At 34.9% G+C, this 23,569-nt stretch overlaps 1 long non-coding RNA gene across 1 annotated transcript; it reads left to right on the forward strand.

The window, feature by feature from the left end:
• The first annotated feature begins 1,323 nt into the window (after positions 1-1,323).
• LOC149078199 (uncharacterized) lies at positions 1,324-6,384 on the forward strand. The gene is made up of 2 exons (XR_016193907.1): positions 1,324-1,895; positions 6,077-6,384. It is a non-coding gene; the product is annotated as an uncharacterized LOC149078199 (long non-coding RNA).
• The last annotated feature ends 17,185 nt before the right edge of the window (positions 6,385-23,569 follow it).

Genomic DNA, 23,569 nt, shown 5'->3' on the forward strand with positions numbered 1-23,569 from the left:
ATATACACCGTTCATATCTGATATTATTTTTGGCATTATTCCTAAGTAGTGTTTCAATTGGCCATTGAACACTTCCTTGATGAGAATGCTTCTTGCGATCAGGAGCAGTCAATCAGTGATGTTGCGTTGATTGGATCTACAATAGACCAAATTCAATAAATTCTGTGTTGCATTGTGTTGTCCTCCATATCCAACCAGCACAGTATCCAGGCTTCACTTCTTCCTTTTCCGTAGCTGCATCCTTATCGACGAGAATGATACTAACGTATCAAAATCAGATTGGAAAATTGTAAGCATTGAACTGTACACATGTGTTTTGAAACTCTCGCACATCGTTTTTATGTTTAATAGTGTGTAGCGATTGTGTCCCTACTGAAGAATTTCACGTATATTCTCACATTTATATTATGAATATGTATATGCACGTAGTTTTGGTTTGTGTTCACGTATTTTTTGGTGTTGTATATTTTTTTTTTTTTTTGTATTTTAGTATATATATTTCACTCCCTATCATCTTTCACATTTGCCTGATGAGCCATACAGATCATTGTGTAATATGCATATTAATTAGATTCGTGTTTCTCACATTGGCTTTAACGTAATCTTTTCGCCCTCGATTGTAACATTTAACATGTTAGGGATCTCATAATTTAAGGCTAGCTTTTGCCGTTCTTCGCGTGGAATTTTCATTCTGAAAATTCTGGGGAACCCGAAGGGAGTATGTTATGTTGAATTGTCAAAATTCATCATAACATTACATTAACTTAATCTTAAAATAGTTTTAATTGTAGAGAAAAGAAAAGATTATTATATTGAATAGATTTTGCCTTATGTTGTATTTGTACAGTGGAATCTTACATAATTAATCATTTGATTATACCGATATTTAATTGTATATATTATGGCACATATAATAATAATAATAGTAGAAAGCAAAATCTATTCTATAGAAAGTTTAGGCCTTAAGATACAGTTGTACACGGTACTGCTGCCTTGGGGCCCCAGATGAGAAACACGGGTCGAATTACAAAGGGTTGTAAGAGAGTGAAGGAGATGGTCATCGAGCCATATAAGGTAATGTTTGTTTTTCAGGGGGTGTGATTAAGGGTCCTTGGCGAGAAGAATTTCTCCGAAGATCTTAACGGTCCCCTTAAGTTTTTCCCTTTTTTCTGTTGTACCTCATTCCCCTTCTCTCTCTCCCTTCTCCGCCAACTGTAAATTAAAACGCCGAATAGTTCCCTTCAGGACCTATACTCAGTACAATTTCATATAGTTTTGGATCGCCAAGGGGCCTTTTTAACTTACCCTCTGGGAAAATTCGCTGGCAGTCCCGGGGAGAAAATTTTTCAACGCGACTGTCTGACGAGAGTTTTTTGCTCTCGCTTGTAATTGAAGCTTGCGCGAGTTATATATATGTTCGCTCGCTGGTGATTTGAATTTACTATGTGCCTCGTTGAAAATAATTACGCTACTCGAAATGTAGCCTTCACGCTCCTGTGTTCTCGAGTAAATCGCGTGCATCTACCACTATTTGATAAATAACGATTGCACGAAAGAGCAGAAATCATATGGATGGAGGGTCTGGATCAATGGTCATTCCAGCAATTCCTATGAGGACGGCTTCGCCTTCCAAAAGGCCGATAGTAGCCAGCTAGCGATAGTAGCCAGTCGGTGAGTGCCCCTACCAACCTGTTCCTGAGAGGTGCTCTTAACAACAGGGGTGCTCCTACGAACCTGCTCCTGAAAGGTGTTCCTAACAACAGGAAGGATTCCTAGCCGCCAGTGACCTGCAGAACATGCGGGAAAATAAATTCCGTCTTCATTATGGACAAACCTCCATGTTCACCTTTTCGAGCGTCAACCGTAGTTTGCATAAATAGACAGAACGATAATATGTAAGTTTTTTTTATTTAAATCATTGTAAAGCGATGTTGTTTTTTTCTTTTGTCTCGGAAAATCTAACCTTCATTTGGTAGATGTTTGCATTTATCTGTATAACCTTTTTAATTGTTAAAAGGTAGCTACCTACACCATTATTTTCTATTGTTAAAAATTAAATATCTTCTTTTCCTTAAAATTTGACTCTGATTTACTTGCTCATGAAAGTGTTGTGTTGTTTTCCTTCATCTAATGAATTGCTAAACCCCTTGTCTTGATCCTGCAATATTTATTCGAACCTGGGTGAATGGATTCCAATTTTGAATCAAAGGAAATATAAATTAAAGAAGAAAGGATCAAGACATATTTCACAAATTCTCAGTAAATAAATTGTGTTTTTATCAAGTTTGATCAAACGGTTACGAAAGCTTTGCGCAATTGCTTTGGGTAAACACAAAAGCTTATTAGATATTTCAAAACTACTAGACAGCCAAATATTTCAAAACTTTCTTGAAACTTTCTATCCACTTAGACATATAGACAGTTATTGAAAATGTAGAAATTCTATTTTTTTCCCCCGGCTCAAAAGTCAAAAACTGAAATAAGAAATATCTTTTACCCCTCTTTATATACGTATTTTTCAACTGACATTAGATATTTTCCGAAAAATATTCCAAATATTTTTATTTCTACATGCATAGCAACAACTGCAAAAACATGATGAGTATTTTTCTATACTTTTACTCTTTTGAGAGGCGAAAAGAGAGAAAGCCGAGAAACATTTTTCTTCCTGAGAGAGAGAGAGAGAATGAATGTGAAGAAAATATGAAAACAAATATTGCCCGTGATTTCACCGAAGGAAAAACAAGAAATAAGTGAGGAAAATGACGAACAATTCCTAGAAATTGACTGCAGTAAGAGAAGAAAATGTGCGCGTTTTTGCAGCCGAAAGTAAAAGAAGACCAAAGAGAAACGCGAAAAGTGAATCAAATTATAGCCCACAAACACGCAATGGGAGGCAGAAACGTTCCTTTTCTGCAATGAATTTCATCACAATCGAACAAAATACGTTTTCTTTTAACGATAAGAAACAACTTATTGAACTGAATAACACACGAGTAAACACGGGAATTACTATGAAATCATCATTCCCTTACATTTCCACAAAACACACACCATTTCGCTTTTGTTATTATTATTATTTTCTGTACGATGTATTTCTCAGTTTTGTTATTTTATCAAGTCAAAGTAATGGCTTTTATATATATATATATCTACTATTGTTTATACATTTTCTACAGTGAAATTTTGGAACTCGCGTCGCGAGAACCCGGTTTCAAACCCCACCGTCGCTACAGTGGTTGTCGGCTGAAGTTGTTTTCTGTTGTTCCCGACTTCGAGGTGCAAATGTTCGACGATCTCCCCGTTAAAAAGTTCCAGTACAAAGAGCAACAGGGCCTACAACAGTACAATTATTCAATCATTCCACTTCACACATAGTTAGAAAAATTGATGGCAGATGGCAGCAGTGCCCATTCTGAAGTTGGTTTTCTGCGGTTCCCAAATTCAAGGCACGAATACGAGACGATCTCTGGCGTAACTTTAAAAAGTTTGTGTTTTTGCGTTAAATTTAATTAGAAATTTTCTTTTTAAGTACAGTGAAACCTTTCTTAGTGGACACCCCTCTTTTACGGACGATTTTTTTCGTCCCGCTAGTGTCCGCAAAACAGAGGTTTTATTATAATCGATTTATATTATTTATTTACTACTTAGTTTTAATTTATTTGATAATACTATAATTGGGCTGTGGCCCTTCTCTATAAAAATACCGTGGACACCCCAAATGGGAATAACTGAACTAGATGAATGTGACATTGAATGACTTCATTTCTTAAGCAAAAATCTAAAAAAAAAAATATTGCAGAAATTTTGTGTAAGAGGGCACCCTCTCACTAGCGAGAGAAAAAAATTACAAAAGTGCAATACTACCGAAATCTCTATGAAACACTCCAAACAATAACAACACCTTAATAATCTTCTCCTTAAGCTTTCGACTCATTATCTGCTTTTAGTTGGGTTCCTTATGCGAAATCTCACGGGCACTAATTAAATCATCAACCACACACACACACACCTAAAAACAAGTTGAAACACGAAAAAAACAAAAACAAAATCGTTGTTTTCAGTACGATAACAGATTCCCACGCTCACATATTAGTGAAGAGTCTTGATTATTCGAGAACTTTTCTTGTGTGTATTCCTTGTGAACGTATTACACACAGTACAAACAGAGTGCGTCTGACCGCATCTGGTTTATCAAAAATTCCCTTAAGCTAATTAAAATTAAAATAGAAAAATGCCTCGTTTGCGTTTTTCTCATCATAACCCCCCATTAGAATGCAACTTGAAAGTCAAGAAGAAGCCAAAAGTAAATAGCGAGGCAAGGCAAAAGCAACTTTAACAAAGGTACAGAAAACAACAGTAAAAACGGGGACCCGCAAGATAACATACGTCAAGACAAATTGTTCTCCATAAACAGGATTGCATTTTCAAAAGCACAAAGTCTTACGTACATAATTAATTATCTACATTGTTCATTTATTATATTCCTTGACTTTCTAAGTACAGAGGAGGAGAAAAAAAAAACTATTTCCGAAAGAAACAAAAGCTTCGTTTTGCGTTAGGAAATTTGGTTTATAATATTATTCTTAATATTTTTGTTCTGTACATTTATGTATTCAATTTTTTTCTCTGTGTATATTTGTTTTATGCTGTAATTAATGTATTCCGTCATTTCTTTTCATCTTTTCCATTTCAACGGAGAAAGAAAATTCTCTTTTAATTGCTGCTCTAATAAGCAACGTCTTTCGATGATTTTGATTATTTTTTTTGAATCTAATAGGATACGTTGAAAAAAAAAAATGTGTGTTTTTTCTTCAAAACTGAAATAAACATATATAAATTGACGTTGTTTTCTTTGAATAAATCATTTGATTTCAATTTAATGAATATCGAGGGGGTTTCTGTAACAGTTTTCCGCATGTTCATTTATGTCTTAGGCGAGGGGTCTCACGGTGATTTTTACAGTGGCCAGCCAAATAAAAACCCTTACTTAATTACAGAATTTACAGAAATGCCGGGGAAAAAACATGAATGAGGAAAATGTTTTCCAGAGTAGGTGAAAGAAATTGTTAAAAAATACTTTTAAAAGCATTTAAAAAGAACTAATGAGAGAGAAAAACAGTTCAGAATTAATGGGAGAAACAATTTAAGAATATTGGTGGAAAAAAAAACATTTCGCAATTCATGAAAATTCGTAATTAATGAAAATTGTTTACAGAATTATTGAAAGAAGTATATTCAGAGTTATTCAAAGAAATAATTTTGTAAACATATTTTTCCAGAACTATTAGTAGAAATATACTTGAAGTATATTTTCAAAATTAATGAAAAATATTTCGAGAAGTATTAAAAGAAATATTTTTCGAATTATAAAAAATATTTCCGGAATTATCAGAAACTATTTCCAGAATTAATAAACGAAATACTCTGGGAAATATTGAGAGAATTTCAGGATTGGTGATGAGTATTTTCAGAATTCTTGAAAAGTATTTTCAGCACTGACGAAAAATATACTCAGATAGATGAAAAACATTTTCGGAGTTATTAAAAAAAATGATGACAGAATTAATGAAAGAATAATTTCAGAATTAATGAAAGAATAATTTCAGAATTAATGAAAGAATAATTTCAGAATTAATGAAAGAATAATTTCAGAATTAATGAAAGAATAATTTCAGAATTAATGAAAGAATAATTTCAGAATTAATGAAAGAATAATTTCAGAATTAATGAAAGAATAATTTCAGAATTAATGAAAGAATAATTTCAGAATTAATGAAAGAATAATTTCAGAATTAATGAAGGAATAATTTCAGAATAAATAAAATTCTCAAATTATGTGAAGTTCTCGTTTGACTAGGAGCTCTTGGCCTCGTCGGGTCCATCCGTTGAAACTCCATTGCATAATGGACCGAGTTGGTCCTCTGGGGGGTTCGTGGAATTTTTTTTTTCGGCTCGCAATGACTAAAACATGGGAGACCCTGTCTGCTTGATACATTCTGCATGCCTTGCTTGTACGTACATACATGAAAAAAGCTTTTTGGTCATCCCTAATATTATTTGATTCATTTTCCAGACTCTTGCAAACTAGGGGTTGGAGGTTGGACGTAGAAGCAAAGAGAACTAATAATGTACTTCTACCATCTATTGAATGCTCCGGAGCTGCCTTTCTCAACGTTTCTGAAACCCAAGGACCAGTGAAATGTCTGAAATAATCCGAGACGGACCCACTTGCGCCTCATATAACGGAACATTCTTTTATTTTTAGTTGTTTTGTACTTCTTTTAATAAGTTTGTCCCGTTTTTTCAATAAAGCTATCTCAATTTGTAATGTTTACTAAAATCGTAAACAAATAGTGTTTTAATAAACTTATTATAATATAATCATGGCTATATATATATAAATATTCATCTCATATATGTGTCATATTCACCGTCTTCTTTTCAATTTTTCAGCAATTTTAGTGACTGTTAAAGATTTCGTCAACGATTGTGTATCGTTTTTGATAACAACTGGTGACGTCCAGTATTTTACCGTATTTAATAACCCCGTTTCCTGATCATTTTTCCTCAATGAAATCTGCTCATCCTGTCATTTGAATGTTTTTTTATTGTCGAATAATTTTTGCCTTTACTGTGATTTGTATCCAACCATTTTATTCCCTTCCCCCACTCATTTTAGCAGTATTCAGCAAATTTGTCGTAAGTGCATTTTTTTGGCTACAATTATTGATATCCCGTATTAGGATCGCACTTTCCTGCATTTCCCTTCATGAGTGAACCAAAGTATGAATGTAGAATTTTTATTTAAACCCAATAAGGATATTACTAATATCAATTACAACACACTTGAATCATTTTTCATACAATTAGAATTGAAGTATCAAGTCAGTTTGTGCGGACAACCTATGCCATCGTCGCGAAACACCTCTGGTTCGTGGACCATAGGTTGAGAAATGTTCGTTCTGGGGATTTTAACCGGTCTACCAGAGAGAATCTCTGGGTTTTATAAAAACTGTTTCCAGTTGCTTGATGGCAATTACTCATAGATGTACTTACACAAGGTGAATCAGAAAAGATGGAAAAACTTTTAAGAGTTGATAGTACACACTAATACAAACAATTGTCATCAAAGAATGCATGGTCTAACGTCAAATGCAAACGCGCTCCGAAACGGCCGCTCCGCAAACGTGAAAACGGTGTTCCTGTTGAAATTTATCGGGATAAAAAGAACACTCACGCAAATGTAACCTGGGGAAGAAGAAGAAATCTTTCTTTCTTTCAAACCGAGCACAACTCAGGTCTATCACAATCTGTGGGCGATTTACTACCTAGTGAGTTGTGCTGGAAGTGTAACTGTGTGCGTACTTCACAGCCGTAGGTAGTGCTGTGTTTGATTTTCAGTGCCGCCATCTATATTTCAGAAGTGAAGTGAGTAATGTGTTATGATTGAATTACATTTGTACTGTTTGTAGATCTGTTTGTAGTCTACAAACAGAACAAATTATATAATATTATATAGTATTTTGTTGTTGGACTTCATAGAACTTCGTAGTAGTCTGTATATACTACTAAACCATACATGTACCTCGTCCATATTCCTCTGCGGAACCTCTAACGAATTGGTACATGCCGAAATGTGCGTGTATGTGTAGTGAAACCTGACATGAAATTTGTTTCTGTGTAATGCTTGTTATGTGTAGTGCTGCCATCTGCGAACACTTTTTTCTAACTATGAGGGAAGTGTAATGATTGAATAAGTGTATCATTGCAGGCCTGTTGCTCTCTGTGGTGAGACTTTTGGGAACCACAGGAAACCATATTCAGCCGACGACCACTATAGCAACGGTGGGGTTCGAACCCGGATCCTCGCGATGCGAGTCCGTCACTATGACCACTCGACTAACGCAGCGGCGATTTTTCAGTGCTGCCATCTATATTTCAGAAGTGAAACGAATGATGTGTTATGATTAATTTATATTTATACTGTTTGTAGGTCTGTTGCTCTCTGTGGCGAGACTTTTTAGATGGAAGATCGGCTCGCATTCGCGCCTTGAAGTTGGGAACCACAGAAAACCAACTTCAGCCGACCACCATAGTGGCGACGGTGGGGTTTGAACCCGGGACCTGGCGACGAGAGTCCGTCACTATGACCACTCGACCACCACAGCGGCAAGAAGAAGAAACCGTATGCAAATCTGCGTCACAGTTAATAAAAGGCGCGGATGCCATTATCCCGTACGTTGGACGCTGGAAAAACTTCACAGGGCTGGCGTCCACGCCTTTTATTCAATCTGTATTGGTGTGTGTGCACTATCACCTCTTAAAGTTTCCTTATCTTTTCTGAATCACCCTGTATACAATAATCAAATTGTCTATGGGTAGTTTTTACATTTATTTATGTTTCGACGTGTTGAGCTCATATATGAAGATACTTAGACATGTAAATATCGTATATTCATTTAATTAACCTGTCTTTCAACCTTCATTAATGAGATTACTAAGTCCTATACAAAAACCCACGTATATGGTAAATTTACTTAAAGTAAATTACGAAAGTGAACCAAAAAGTGCACATAAAGGACTTATTCATATAGACGAAATGTAAGTAAACATTGTCAAATTGAATTATCGATATTCTATATGGGAAAAATATTGTTAATTTCGGTTTCTTGGTTTAAGATAATGATATTTCTTCATTTCTTGATCGACAAAAAACACATAACACTGGGAAAGAATGCTACAAACATTAGTCAAGTTTCAAATTTATTTTGTATGTAAGTAATGATATAATACCATTTGATAGCTCAAAATATTAAAAATTTATATTTTTCCTCGTTATGAATATTTATTTTAACATAATTAATATTATGTTTAAGGTTTAAATGAAAACTTAATGTAAATGTAAATCTGAAAGAAAATCGATATATATATGTGTACATTTAAATTTAATTATAAGGTATGCTCTATTATGATTATGACGAATTTTTATTTAAAAATTTTTTTTTTCAAATTTCTATAGACGTTATAGATGGAAACTTTTGATGTATATTTAATTACTTTCAATCCCAGATGTTAAACACGGTGTTCTTAATAAAATGCATTAGTTCCGTCCTTGAAAATATTATTTTTTTTAATGGAAAAATTACACAAAGTAAATATTTGACATTTATATGAAGATAAAAATGAAATGTGATCTTTTATTTTTATTAATTTCTTCATTTATCTTCTTCTTCTTTATTTATCTTATAAAAGGAAACACCATCTATGTAACATATAAGACGTATAGGGAAGAGCGTGAAAATTCATTTTCCATTTTTAAACTTTTTTCTCTTCAACGTCTTTAAACGTCCTTTTTGGACGCATCCAATTAAATGCCGAGGTTTTAATGAGACTCTTTAAGTAAGTAGCTCTTTCAAAAAAAAAATATATATATAACATATATTTTTTTTTTAGCTAGAGGAATAATAACGAAAAAAAATTTCACTTTTGTGTACAGAGGTGAAGTAGCACTCTTCGTATTCCCATCGAAACTCTGTGTTTATGAGTGTTTACAGCAATGCATTGAATTGCAGAGCCGAGATAATGGTATCCAAGGGTACTTTCATGTGTGCATGTGAAGTGAAGAGTTTATCACAGAGTCATTCATTCACCCATAAAAATGTTTATAAAAGTCTGAAAGGAAACTTTCCCGTTGTATTATATGTATTTTTTCCCCCGTACTTTTACTGCTTCTCTTTGAAATATTTTGTGGTCAGCTCTTTTTATGTTGTCTTGGAGGATGATGATGTGGATATACGTGTATACCCCGAAAAGTCATCAAAGTTTCAGAGTTTTGGCTATTCTTGAGGATTGTAGTGTGTGGTTTAGGTGTATTCTATTTCTTCCCTCTTCAAATATTGAAGCAATTAATTCATTGTTTTCGATGGTTTTCATTTTGGGTTATTTCAGTCTCTTTTATTGAATCCTTTAAGTGTAACTTGGAAACATGTTAGATGCACGTATTGAGAAACACTCTGTAATATCTTTCATTCTGCAACATGCTGTTTTCTGTTCTTCAAGAGTGTTTTTATATATTACTACATTATATATACTATTTACTTTCAACGTAATGAAGTCAAACTCAGTTATAACGGCATCGAAGTTTCCCTGAATTTTTGTCGTTATAACCGAGGTATCGTGAAAATCGAGGTTTTCGAGACTTTTCGACAAAAATGTAATGAAATGCTGTTCAAGAAGCTATTATTTCATTGTGATTAGCTGATCATATTTGATCGGGCGAAAATGGGGAACTGAGGTCATAAACACAAGACATCATAAATTCTTACCAAAAATATCATAACTGCCAGAGAAATCGCCAAATATGGCAAACGAATAATCCTGTGAAAAATACAGTACTGGAAACATGCAGTGATTCAAAATGTATTTCACGGAGGGGGGAGGGATTAACATGGCATATAAGTGAGATGAATATGTACAGTCATATTCATTTTTACACTACATATTTAAATTACGCAAAAAATACGTTTATCTATAATTCTGGTAAGGATTAATAATTAAAGTAAATTTGCTCCAAAACAATAGGAAAAACGGGACATTTCTGTAATAAAAAAAGTCGGGAATTGCGGGAGAATAAAGTAGCTTTCTGTAATTAGGAGCTACAAATCACGTCAGAGCCTTTAACTTCTTTAAAATGTTTTTATTTTTATCGTTAAGTATCCAGAACGCTGTAAAAAGACAAAAACATGTTATATCCGAGTTCGTGGAATTTTCATCGACAAGAAAGGCTAATTAACATAATTTTCTATGCGGATCAGCCCAGACCGCCAATTCTAGATGTTATAACGGAGCTGTTGTTGCAACCGAGATCGTTATAACCAAGTTTGACTGTATTTCTTTGCTCTATTAATAAATTGCAATCATTACTACGCTTTTTATTGAGTGGCTGTTTTTTTAAACGCATCGCAAGCGAGAGACATACGGACATCTCTATGAATATTGCACTTAGAACTAGGATTTTTTTTGGCATTAGGAGAAACAGGGCAGCAACTTTCTAATTTGAAATTGCAGCACAGGGGAACCGTATAAGTATTTAGATTTTTTTTTGTTTTGTTACACACTGTATTTTCACGCTCAAAGCTCGTACACGGGATAATTTTTGAACGGCAGTTGAGCATTTTTTAAACTGGAATCCAACCCCTACGACCGACGGTTGATGAGATAAAGGCTGTGCTAGTATTTACAGGACACCTTGTATATATAGAATGAAATGAATTCCAAAAGCAAATTAATCTAATGATGAGAGAAAAATACACAGGAATGAAATTTCAAGTATCATGTCATATGTTTTTATATTTTTGGAGTTTTGAAAATCTTTGGTGATTTTCTCTGCTTTTTGTCTAATCATTGTGAGGTTAATTGAAGCATTTTTGGCTTAAAACCATTGCAATAGAAATTAGTGACACCGTCGAAATAAGATTTTCTCTTTCGTTTTCTTCCTTTTGTTCTTTCACAAATCTTCTTCAATTCCATCAAATGTTTTTGTAATGCTTGATATAATCGAGCTTGAGAAATTCCATGCTTTTTGGCAATTTCAGTTTGAGTTTATTATTATTATTACCGTCGTCAAAACACTTTCAATCTGTTTCGCAAACAGAAATTCTTTCTTTTCGCGTAATTTTGTCTAATTTTAAGACATAAAGCCATGGCGTTTATGCTGACTTTTTGAATTTTTCTTTAATTTAAGTGAAGCTAATTAATTAAATTATTAAGTTAGCGCCTCTACAGCTAAACAAAGGAAAAAAAACTAAATGTACTGAAGATAACTTTGGTATTACAGGGCAACAATTCTGGATTTTTCATAAATTTTAATTATTCACATATTTTACTCAATTTCTGAATTCTTCATTCAATAAAAATATGATGTAAATAGTAACTAATATGCATTTACAGTTATCACGTGAATTCTAATATTCACTTCAAGAAATTATCACGTTAAAGGATGAACGTCGATATTGTCTCTATGACAGAAATTTTGGTTTCAGAGAATTTTATCAGTATACGCGAGTTATCCGACTATCCGTTACCCGATTAAGAGGGGTCGACTGTATTCGAAAATTTGATGGTTCCTAGATATAATTCCTATGCAGTCTCTGATAACTTCATGAAGTGCTTATTCAATGGTTGTAACTTGGTCCCCGCTTTGTTAATTCTCAAACATTCCCTGAAACCTACCAATAAAAATACCAATGTATAACAATACCATTATTCAACGTTTTTTCCCCATCACATACTTATTATCAGTTCAATAGCTGTACCAAAGTGATGACCTTCTTTTTAGTTTTCTTCTAGGAAGAAGTATCTTTCATCCGCAAAAAACCAAGAATATCTGATTTTCTTTAAACTTAAAAATCCACAAAACGGTCGATAAGAGACTTAATAAATTCTTCTATAAACTCGAATTTTTTTTTTTCCGTTAAAATTTCTTATTTCTAAATAAATCTGAAAAATAAAATTCTTGAATGTTTAATCGGAGGCTAGAAGAACGTCAAGTTAGACAAGTAAATGCTGGTAATCTCGAATAGATCCTATTAAAGGCCCGAATGAACTTGCGGAGGAGGAGAAGGAAAAAAACCGCTTACTAGATTAATGGAAACGTCAAAAAAATTAATTAACGAAAATGAAGGGAAATCTGAAATAAAACAAATAATTATAAAAAAAAGGGTTTTAGCAGCGGTTTTTTAGAAAATAGCGAAAACTGTGTGAATTAACTTTTTTTTTTTTTGGTGAGCGTGATTAAAATTGTTTGGTCGTCATCATTGTAAATGGTGTCGCTAAGATTCCATGTAAATTACTGTTCTTATTAATTGTTTTTCTCGAAAGAAAGTGAATATATTTTCCAAATTTAAAGAGATAAAAGTAAAGTTTTATTAACTGACGCTGATCTACTTGAAAGCTTGATTGCGGAGGATCCAAAAACTGGAATTGGTGCAGATGAGGATCTTATGCAAAAACAAATATATTTGATTGCTTGAATATGAAATCCGGTAAGCGAATGGGGGATTTGGTAGCAGAGATTAGAAAACTTCTCGTGATAGTTAAACGCCGAGTAGTTTTCCTTGTTTAAAATCAAACATACTCAACCGATGGTCCGCGGGCCACATGTGGTCCTTGGAGTCATCTGATGTTTCCCACGACTTAAAATCTAATTTTGTAGAAACGTACCAAGCGGTACATTTCCAGATCATTTAAGCCATTATATGCCAAAAGACTATTATAAAACTTTTTGAAAAAAAACATCAACATTTTGTGATAACATGAATGAAATATGAAAAGAAAATTGTTTGGGGAATTTTTTGTATTGAATTTAAATTATATTAACTGACTATTATTGATCAATTTTTTTAATGATTTTATTGAGTTTGTAACTTTTGTAGCAATCAATTCAAAATTTAGGTACAATAATCAAGACTAACAGTTCCACTGCTCAAACAGAAATGAAAACAAGCGTCCCAAAAAGAAACATTGGTAAGTAATGGGTTGAGGGAATCGTATTTATAGATCTCTTATTATCATTTATAGATCACTTAAGTGACCGCGATGCAGTTTCACATCACTTAGGTGACCCGCGGTGGAGTTTCACATAACGTAAGCGAGACGCTTCCCCATCACTCAAGTAATACGCGGCATACTTACAGACCACACGAGTATCCAGCGACAAAGTTCCTGATGACTCAAGCGTTGCGCAACATGTTTTCAAACCAATGAAGTGGCGCATACTCTTTAAAAGGTTGAGAATTCTTGCCATAGTATTATATTCAAACTTCTTATACATACATGCTCAATCCATGACCCACGGAATAAATGTGGCCATCGGCCCAAATCCACTAACCGGCACATGAACATATTTCTTAAGCGACCCACGGTGTATTTCTACATCACTTAAGTGACCGGATGCATATCTATGTGTCATTTCCGTAAAGTGCAAGTTCTAGTACATTTTAGAAGCCCACGCCACAGTTCCAGGTCGATTAGGTGACTTGCAACATATTTACGGATGGCACAGTTCCAGAGCACTCAAGTGTCACGTGGCTCATTTACAGATTATCTATGAGACCTGCGGAGTTTTCCCAGCTCAATTGAGTGGCCCGTGACGAGCCAATGAAGTGCCCTACAGTCTTCCAAAGAAGGAGCACCTTTGGTTTAGAACTTTATATGAACCTGAATTTTTATCTGGTTCTTGTCTGTTCGTCAGGAGCAGCTCTTGGGCCGTCTTTAGGAGTACCACGAAAACCGAGTTGGAAGGGGGAAGGAGCTTCGGGACCCAAAAAAATCGTGGTCATCCGATGCCAAAAAACAGGACCCGCGCGGATGAGAATTTTTTTTCTTGAGGGATGTCATAATTGGGACCCACACGGGTAGAGGATTTTGTCTTTCGAGCCGTCCTGTTCGTGTATCATAATAACTCCTTTTCAATAGCAATGTGCATAAATAAGGCTAGGATTTAAATGACCTGAAAACCAACAGAATATTCTCCAGAAAAAATGCATTTCGACCATATTTCCTCTAGAAAAATACGAGAAATTACAGGAAATCGCCAATCATTATCAAAAATCATGCCAAAAAAGGTACACAAATAAAATTACCAATACTTGCTGAGATCGCCGAAAAATTGCCAATCATTGCCAAAAACGATGCCAAGTGAAATTATCAATTATTTTACACAATCAATTATTGCTAAGATCCCCCAATTGCGGGAAATGAAGCGAGGGGAAAAGAGAGGTTTGGGAGGGGGGGGGGGAAACACAACTCTTTATTGCTGTGCTGAAATATGCAAAATGATGCTCGGAAGTATGAAAATATGCCTTAAATTCTGAAGATCATGAAAAAATGCTCTATCGCGAAGAAATAGTGAAATGTGCAAAATGCATAAAGAATATAGTCATAGAAAACCTAGACCTAGACATAAATGGTGTTTCTCGTAACGACCGACCTGCATTGAGTCTGGTCTGGTCTCGTCAAGCAGAAGGACAAAGTCTACTCAGTGCAAATTAAATATTCCTAAAGACAATTGAAGATGACTTGTGTGTTATCTCTGATTTAATCATCAATAGAGGAAAATAAAACCAAACATTTTTTCTAAAAATGTGTTCATTGAAATTACATCTAGAATGAATAAGAATAAAAACGTGTTGTTTTAAATAACAAAACTTATTCATACCATTCAGAACGCATCATGAAATAAGCTGAAATACTTCTACTGAACATACAGGGTGTCCTGTAAGTGCTAACACGGCCTTTATCTCATCAACCGTCCATCGTAGAGGTATGATTGCAATTTGAAGAATGCTCAACAGGCGTTCAACAATGAATCTGTATGTAAGTTTTGAGAGTGAAAATAGAGTGTGGCACGAAATAAAAAAATCTAAATTTTTCTATGGTCCCCCGTGTGCTCTAACTTCCAATTAGAAAGCTGTTGTACTGTCTCTCCTGATATCAACAAACAAAAATTCCATGTTTTTAGCAGCAATATTTTGATTCAAAAATCGGAGAAAATTTGGGAAATAACATAAAAAAAAACCTAACGAATAACGCTCCTTTCCTCTCATTTGTGCTGTCCTTCACCAACTTTCTTCCGATTTTGAATTCGAATTATCTCAACGAATATCGCACCTAGAATACACATGAAATTCTTTTTGTTGGCGTCAGGACAGACAGGGCAACAACTTTCTGATTGGAAGTTAGAAAACGTGGGAAAGTAGGAAAATTTAGATTTTTTTATTTTTCAGCACACTGTATTTCCACTCTGAAAATTGGCACAGGGTAATTTTTGAACGCCTTTGTGCATTTTTTAAATTGGAATTACACTTCTACGATGGACGGCCGTGCTAGCACTTTCAGCACACCTTGTATAGTAATTATATAAATTAATATCACAAACATGCCGCTGTGGTGGTCGAGTGGTTATAGTGCCGGACTCGTGATGCGAGGATCCGGGTTCGAACCCCACAGTGGTGGTCGGCTGAAGTTGGTTTTCTGTGGTTCCCAACTTCAAGGCGCAAATGCGAGCCGATCTCCCCGTTAAAAAGTGTCGCCACAGAGAGCAACAGTCCTACAACGGTAAATCATTCAACCATAACACTTCACTCATAGTTAGTAAAACTGGGGGCAGATGACAGCACTACACATAACAAGCATTACACAGAAACAAACTTTACGTCAGGTTGCACTACACGTACACGCACATTCCCGCATGTACCGATTCGTTGGGGGGTTCCGCGGGGGAGGGGTTGCATGCGTGATGTAGCAGTAGTAGGTAGGGGCTCGGGGATCCATGATGTTCTTAAGTCAGCCACCTCGTTGGGCAATTTGCCTGTTGTGGCGTTGTATTTGTATTTGTACATCTAAATAAATGGTAGAATTTGTTTACGGTGTCAATTAATTTTCACTTTTGCGCCGTATAAATGCAAGATAGTTATAATATGCCAGGTGATTCAATTTGTTTTTGTCCACTGGACTCTCTTCGTGTAACTGTTGAATTTAGAAGTATACATCATACTCAAATGACATAGGGTTTCTCAGATTTTTTTTTTTGTGTCGTATGCATGCAAAAACTTGAAATTAACTTTTTATACGGTCCCCGTATGCGAAAATATCAGATTAGTACGTATCAGAAGCAGCCCTAAAAAAAAAATTTGAAAATTATTCAGTATTTCTAAATGCAATATTTATCGAGATATTAACTGCTTTACGATCAAGCACGTAGCATTGCGCCCGAATGCAAGTGGAATAACTTCAAATCGGTTTTCTCTGTTTTCTTTCTTCTCTCCTCATTGAAGCTTTGTTGCAATCCTATATAGTAGTTTTCCTCTTCTTTTTTTATACCCTGATAGTGATTTTTTTCGCATATGATGTACCTTTGTACTATATAAATGTAGGAGTGAAAGAGAACAGATACGGCCAGGTGAAAAGAGAAAATCTACTTTGTACCTTCTTATCTATCATACTGTTTTACTGTTTCATTGGTTTCTTTCTTTCTTTTCTCTCCTTTTTTTCCTTTTCCTAACGTGCGGATAGCTCAGACAAGGTTACCATATTTATCGCCGATTCATCAAATAGAGTTCATTCGAATTCGTTGCCAATGGTTTGTAAGCAAAGGAGTTAGAAATGAAAAATAATATTTTGGCAAATTATCGCTGTAATGACAAGTCGTTTGGACTTGAAAATCTGTATTTTTTGGATCTGTATAAATTAAATTATCTCAAATAATGATTATTTGATTATGTTATCGTGCATTTCACATGAAGAAAATTATTTTTAATAATGAAAAATTAATTACCTTTGACCGAGAAATGAAAAAAAGAAAAAGAAAGCAAAAATAGATTTAAAAAAATAAAACAAACTACGTGACGCAATATTTCATAACTATAAACATAGTAGTGTCTATTTAGTTAGAAAATGCGGGAAACGATATGGTGGGATTCCAACTTGAAACCACTGGTGAAATGAGAAACACAAAGGAAAGGCTGTTTCGTTGGCGAAACAACTTGACTGAACAAGGTTTATTATAAAAACTCAAAAAAGAAACTTTTTCGGTTTTTTTGGCCACAATGAAAGTCGAATTTTTCACAAAATTTTTAAACTTTGAATTTAATTTAAGTTTTCAAAATTTATGAATCACACCCTCAATCATTAACTGTAAGCATTGAAAACTACAAGTCGAACATCTCCGTAAATATTGCTTTAAAAATATAGAATTTATAGAAAGTTTTTTTTAGTGTTCCTTAAAAAATTTGTGACCTTTTTAGAAACCGCATGTCATTTGAAAACTTTTTGTGATTAGAAATGTGCTTCTAAAGTCAACGGTCGCAAAGACGGTCCTATGGACAAACAATTTCAATCAGCCTGTATAATTATAATAGTGAATCAAATGCAAACGGAACAGTGGTTATAATTTCGGTTATTTTTGTATGAGTGTAGTGACATTTTTGTGTAGAGAGAAAGTAAGGAAGACAACTCATGATCATGAACTAAGTAGTCACTCGAAAGCTCGTGATATGTATTGGCGGTTGGCCAGCAGTATCGTTCGGCAGGCAATCGGTTGTATTTTCATCTGTTTCTGCGAAAGTTGTTAAAAAAGCAAAGAATAGCAACATAGTAGAATTTTTTTAGAAGCGGAAGGATTTCGCGAAGTGCATCGGTGAACGAAGACAGTGTAAGGTCACTGACTACATGTACTGTCACTGACTACATGTACTGTCACTGACTACATGTACTGTCACTGACTACATGTACTGTCACTGACTACATGTACTGTCACTGACTACATGTACTGTCACTGACTACATGTACTGTCACTGACACGTATGTAGGACTGACGCAAGCATTTTCGTGAGGGACGACAATCTGAGAATGATTATACGCTACCTGGTCAAGAACACTTTGGTCAAAGAAGTCGACCAGATAATCAACTCAAAACGACGACGTACCATAAGAGACACCAGCGAAAAGCTGGAAATGAGTTTCGGTTCTGTTCATGCCATCACTATGAACAAACTCTTATACAAGAAAGTGTGTGAGTGCACAGTGGAAACGCTTGTTCCAGTTCTGCACACCAGTGAATGACAGTGCATGTTCTCCTCCGTACACTGCCTCCGTTCGCCGCTGCACTTCGCGAGCTTAAAATTCTCTGCCACTAAAAAAAAGAATATAACACCACGTTGTTCTTCTTTACTCGCAAACATTCCGATAGAGTTAGATGAAAAAACAACCGATTGCTTGATTGCCAACCGACCAACAACACATATCACGTGCTTCCGAGCGACAACTTACGGCAAGTCCATTCCCTGAGTAGAGGTTGTCTTCCTTTCGCTCTACCTCTGCATAAAAATGACATAATCACAAAGTTAATCACGTTATAAAGACTGTTGCGTTTTTATTTGAACTTCCTCCCTGTATAGATTTATTCACGTGAAATTATTTTGAGCTCATTTCCGTCCATTCATTAGTTAATATGATACGTGCGTAGTTTTCAGGATGATTCGCTATTTAAATCATCTCACAATATAAGCAAAGTAAAACTGAAAAATAATCTTAAAAAATTCAATTTCCAGTTTTATGAAATTCAAGAAGTGTTTCATTTTTCTTCCATCAAATTTATTCGCATACATGCATACATACATGTATAACCGAAGAGAAAGATTTCATGTCCAGAATATCTTCATAACTACATACATATTTCATCCCAAAGAGACAAAAGGAATGGAAAATGATAAAGAAGAAAGAAGGACACGGAATTTTCTAGATGTTATATTTTTCGGGTGATCGTATTTCCTCGATCTCGAGAAATCTCGATTTGAGACCGTTATTGCTATTTCGAAGAAAAGGAAATTCAGGGAGGTTTTAGCGAACATTTTCAAACAGATCATTCTTCTAGTGCTTGAGCAAACAAGTGCCCGGGAAAAATGTCTCATCGTATTGTATCGTTTCAAAAATCTTCAATAAGAAAGACACATCCAAGTACGTCATTTCACGTGATATTGGTTTTGTAGACGAGTAGGAAAGAGAAAGAGCGATGTCTGTGTAATTGTCCTTCCGCGTAACTCATCTCGAAGATTCTTTTTCAACAATGAATGACTCTGGTTTTCAGGTCTGTTTTCTATTCGGTATATCCCTACAAAAGAGTTTTCCATGAAAGTAACTCTTTCATATTATTATTACGACTATTGCCTTCTATTTGTGACGTCTCTTTTCCCCGAAAATCAACTCGAGCTGAACTCTAACCCTTGTCTGTTCCAGCGCTCGAATGTCATCAAGAGGACACTACTCGAAACTTCTGGAAAACTCATTGAAAATTTCACAGCAGGAAACGATGCCATGTCGATTCGTAACGAGGATCTCTCTCTTTGTGGGTCGTCTCTTATATAATGGATACTTGAACCATGAACTGCCGTTATGAACGTTGAAGTCCCGAATCATTTTGAGTTTAAAGCGTTTATACATTGAACTGTATGAAATCAGAGAAAAAAAATGCATGAGTTACGTATAAAAAAATATTAGGGGGCTTTTATAATGTTGAAATATCGTAGCGCTTTTAGCTGTATGCGTAATAAATTACTCAAAAACGTTTTGAATAGAAATGTATTCTCGTATGTAGCTTTGAAAGCGTATTTGATTTGGATTTACATAATAGGAAATCCGTATAGCATCCAATTTGAATAATATATTTGAATTCTCGAGTGTATCATGACATGTATACAGTCTAATAAGAGGTATGAGCACCATATACAGGTATCAATTTCGATTTTTATAGTGGAACCTTTGTATTCAAAACGGAGAATCTTCTCTATATTTTAGTGGTATTTGTTTACTAAATCAGTACTTATTTTTAGTTGCATAGTGATACAGGAGTAGAGTTTTACCGAAGTTATTCTCGCACAGAATTGGAAACCAGATAGAGTGGTCATAATTTTCCAAAAAAGTTACTGTGAAGTCTCAAACTTTCGTCCTCAATAATCGTAGTTTGAAGCCCTGTCTTTATCATTAAAATGCAACTGGAGGAAAATATTGCAATCTTGAAAAACCAACAGGGTTCTCAAAGCAAATGAGAAATGTGTAACCAACTCTATTATTCTTTTCCAATCACGCAAGAGCAGAAACGTTGACACTGTTTATTTGGACTTCCTAAAAGCATTCGATGAGATCCAACATGGTAAACACTTTAAAAGATCACGTGAAATTAGGGTAGGAGGTATCTTTTAACCCTTTATATAAGCGGTTTTTAAAATCTTCCTGATCCGCAATATAACTGTGGCAATGGAAATCACTAGACATTTTTAGAAATCGCCATATCTATTTTCAAGAACTTTTTTTTTCGATTGCGGGAGCTGATAACCTTTTCTCCCAACGCCGAAAATAATAATGAAATACAAGGAAGTGAAAAACTCTGGGAGTATTGAAAATGTGACTAACCATTATAAAGGCATAAATATTATACATATACTGACGGCGTTGAAGAAATGACAAACCATTGTAAAGGCATGTACACGTCTTAAACGCATTGCTAGGGAACCACGGTAACCAAAGTAAACGTTCGGAAAATGATTGTTGAGGCCCAAAAACCATTGTCGCCCGACAGTTTCTTGCCCATTTGGGGCATTTGCCCTGCTCTGACGAAATGTTAAAGTAGCCTATCGTTTAAGTCGGGTCTCATTTGGTAGATATGCAAAATTTGACGACGATCGATCTAAAATTGTAGATTTGTATAGAGAAAACACACACACACACACACACACACACACACACACACACACACACAGAAAATCAATTTTATGTATATAGATAGATGATACATGTTTTCAGAGAATTGCTCTGCTTTCGTCAAAAAAAGGAACTTAGAACCGTCGGCGCTCGATTTAACCACCCTTATTGTTGAACGGAAAACCGACGTAATATTGGGTGGTCGTTATATCGGAAGTTTCAAAATGAATGAAATTTAGCTTTTTAAGAAAATTCCATATTCGGACGAAATGAAAAAAAACCAAAAAAAACCATGTTTCACCTTTTAGTAGAAGAGGAGTTTGGGTAACATTCATTTGTCATAATGTAAACAGTACCAGTGAAGATGAATCAGGTTAGAAAATTTTATCAGTTTAGGATTAGTAAGTTTTATCAGATTAGTAAAATTTAAATTAATTCAAGGTGTGAGTAAAATAGGTCAAACACTTTTAAGGACGGATTTTGTTACATACTTTGCAAAAATTGAGCGTGAAAAAACCGAGTTCTCAGACGTTATAATTGATTGAATGATCTTTGCAGGTCGTTATACTAGATTGTAAATAATATGGTATGATTGGAAGACAATTTAAGATTTACAAAACCGGTCATGATAATCTATATATATAAAATTGATTTTCTGTCTGTCTGTGTGTGTATGTTCTCTATACAAATCTACAATTTTAGACCGATCATCGCCAAATTTTGCATATATACCAAAAAGGACCCGACTTGAACGATAGGCTACGTTAAAATTTCGTCAGAGCAGGGCAAATACCCCAAATGGGCAAGAAACTGTCGGGCAACAATGGTTTTTGGGCCTCCGAACGTTCCGAACTTTCCGAACGTTTACTTTGGTTACCCTGGTTCCTTAGCAATGCGTTTAAGACGTGTATATGCCTTTACAATGGTTTGTCATTTCTTCAAGGCTGCCAGTATATGTATAATATTTATGCCTTTTTATAATGATTTGCCACATTTTCAATACTCCCAGTAATGAGATTTTTTGAATGACGTCATAATCATCATCAGCATCGCTTTGAGGGTCAGGAAAAGGGTGATCCTCATAGAAATCAGTGCTAAAATTGCCGATTTTAATGTAGAAATGCGGAAATTTGGTGGGGTTTTCTGTCACATCTATAATTTTAAAAATTGTATTCAATACTCGATTTTTGAAATACTGAGTTCGCTTAGAGATATACGAAGCCCAGAAAATTAAATATGAAGCGATTACCCGGAACTACTTTCGAGTTGGATATTCATGCAATAACATTGATTTCAACTTTGTATTTAAATCTTCTCAAGCATGAAAATTAATGTCTCCGTATTTTTTTTTAATATTGAACTGCATAAATTCATATAATTTAGGTTGCTTTAAAATTAATTATGGGCCCGTAAAAAGTACATCGAAAAAATTCCACAGCTTTAATTAAGCATTTTTTGAAGCAGAAACAGGCAGAGATGGATAACTTGAAGTTCAAAGAGGGGGGGGGGAATCGAAATACCTAGCACACACACACCCACACCCTTTAAAAAAAGAAAAATATGTATATTTATTTTTTTACGTTTCTTTAAATCTAGATTTGTTTGTTTCATGAGTCGCGCAGGAAGTCGCCATATTGGTGAACTTAGACACGGTTTGCATGTCCCTCAAAGAAAAGAAGATATCACGTGATCCAAAACAGCCTCATTGAAGAAATTATTATTTTTATTATTAAATTATTAAAAAAAAATTAAACCGGGTATTATAGCTAGTGAAATTATAATTGTCGCTATGAGATACAGTCGTTATAACGAACATCGACTATGCGTCGTTCAACTTCTATAAGTGTAGACCGTGACGAAGTGCAGAACAGAGAAGTTCTTGGTATTCAGGGGGCATGAGCCATTGAGAGAAACTCTATTATTTGAATAAGTTTCCATTAGAGGAGCGTAGATGTCGAGGAGATACGAGATCAAAGGGTTTAAGATTTTCAATGGGTTGGATTACAGGACTGGAGAGGTCCCAGATATGTCCGAGACATGTAAAACTTTTGAACGGCATGCCGAACCCTGTGCCGACACGAACATATAAAATATTGATTCCGGCATGCATTATTTTTAGTCGGGCATGCAAATTTGTGGAGATTTGCCCAGCTCTAGTGGATCACGACGTATTGATACACCATCAATCCAGTGCTTTGACTACAGTATCGACTGGTTAGGTACAATTTCATGTTGTGATATCCGCTAGGAGTTCTTTCCCCCACTAACAGGGTTATGATCACATGGAATAGCTTGCAACCAGTTGTTACCA

The sequence above is a fragment of the Pholcus phalangioides genome, unplaced genomic scaffold (assembly GCF_987345545.1).
Source record: "Pholcus phalangioides strain wild (caught in Gottingen) unplaced genomic scaffold, Ppha-v1.0 ptg000014l_1, whole genome shotgun sequence".
Taxonomy (NCBI): domain Eukaryota; kingdom Metazoa; phylum Arthropoda; class Arachnida; order Araneae; family Pholcidae; genus Pholcus; species Pholcus phalangioides.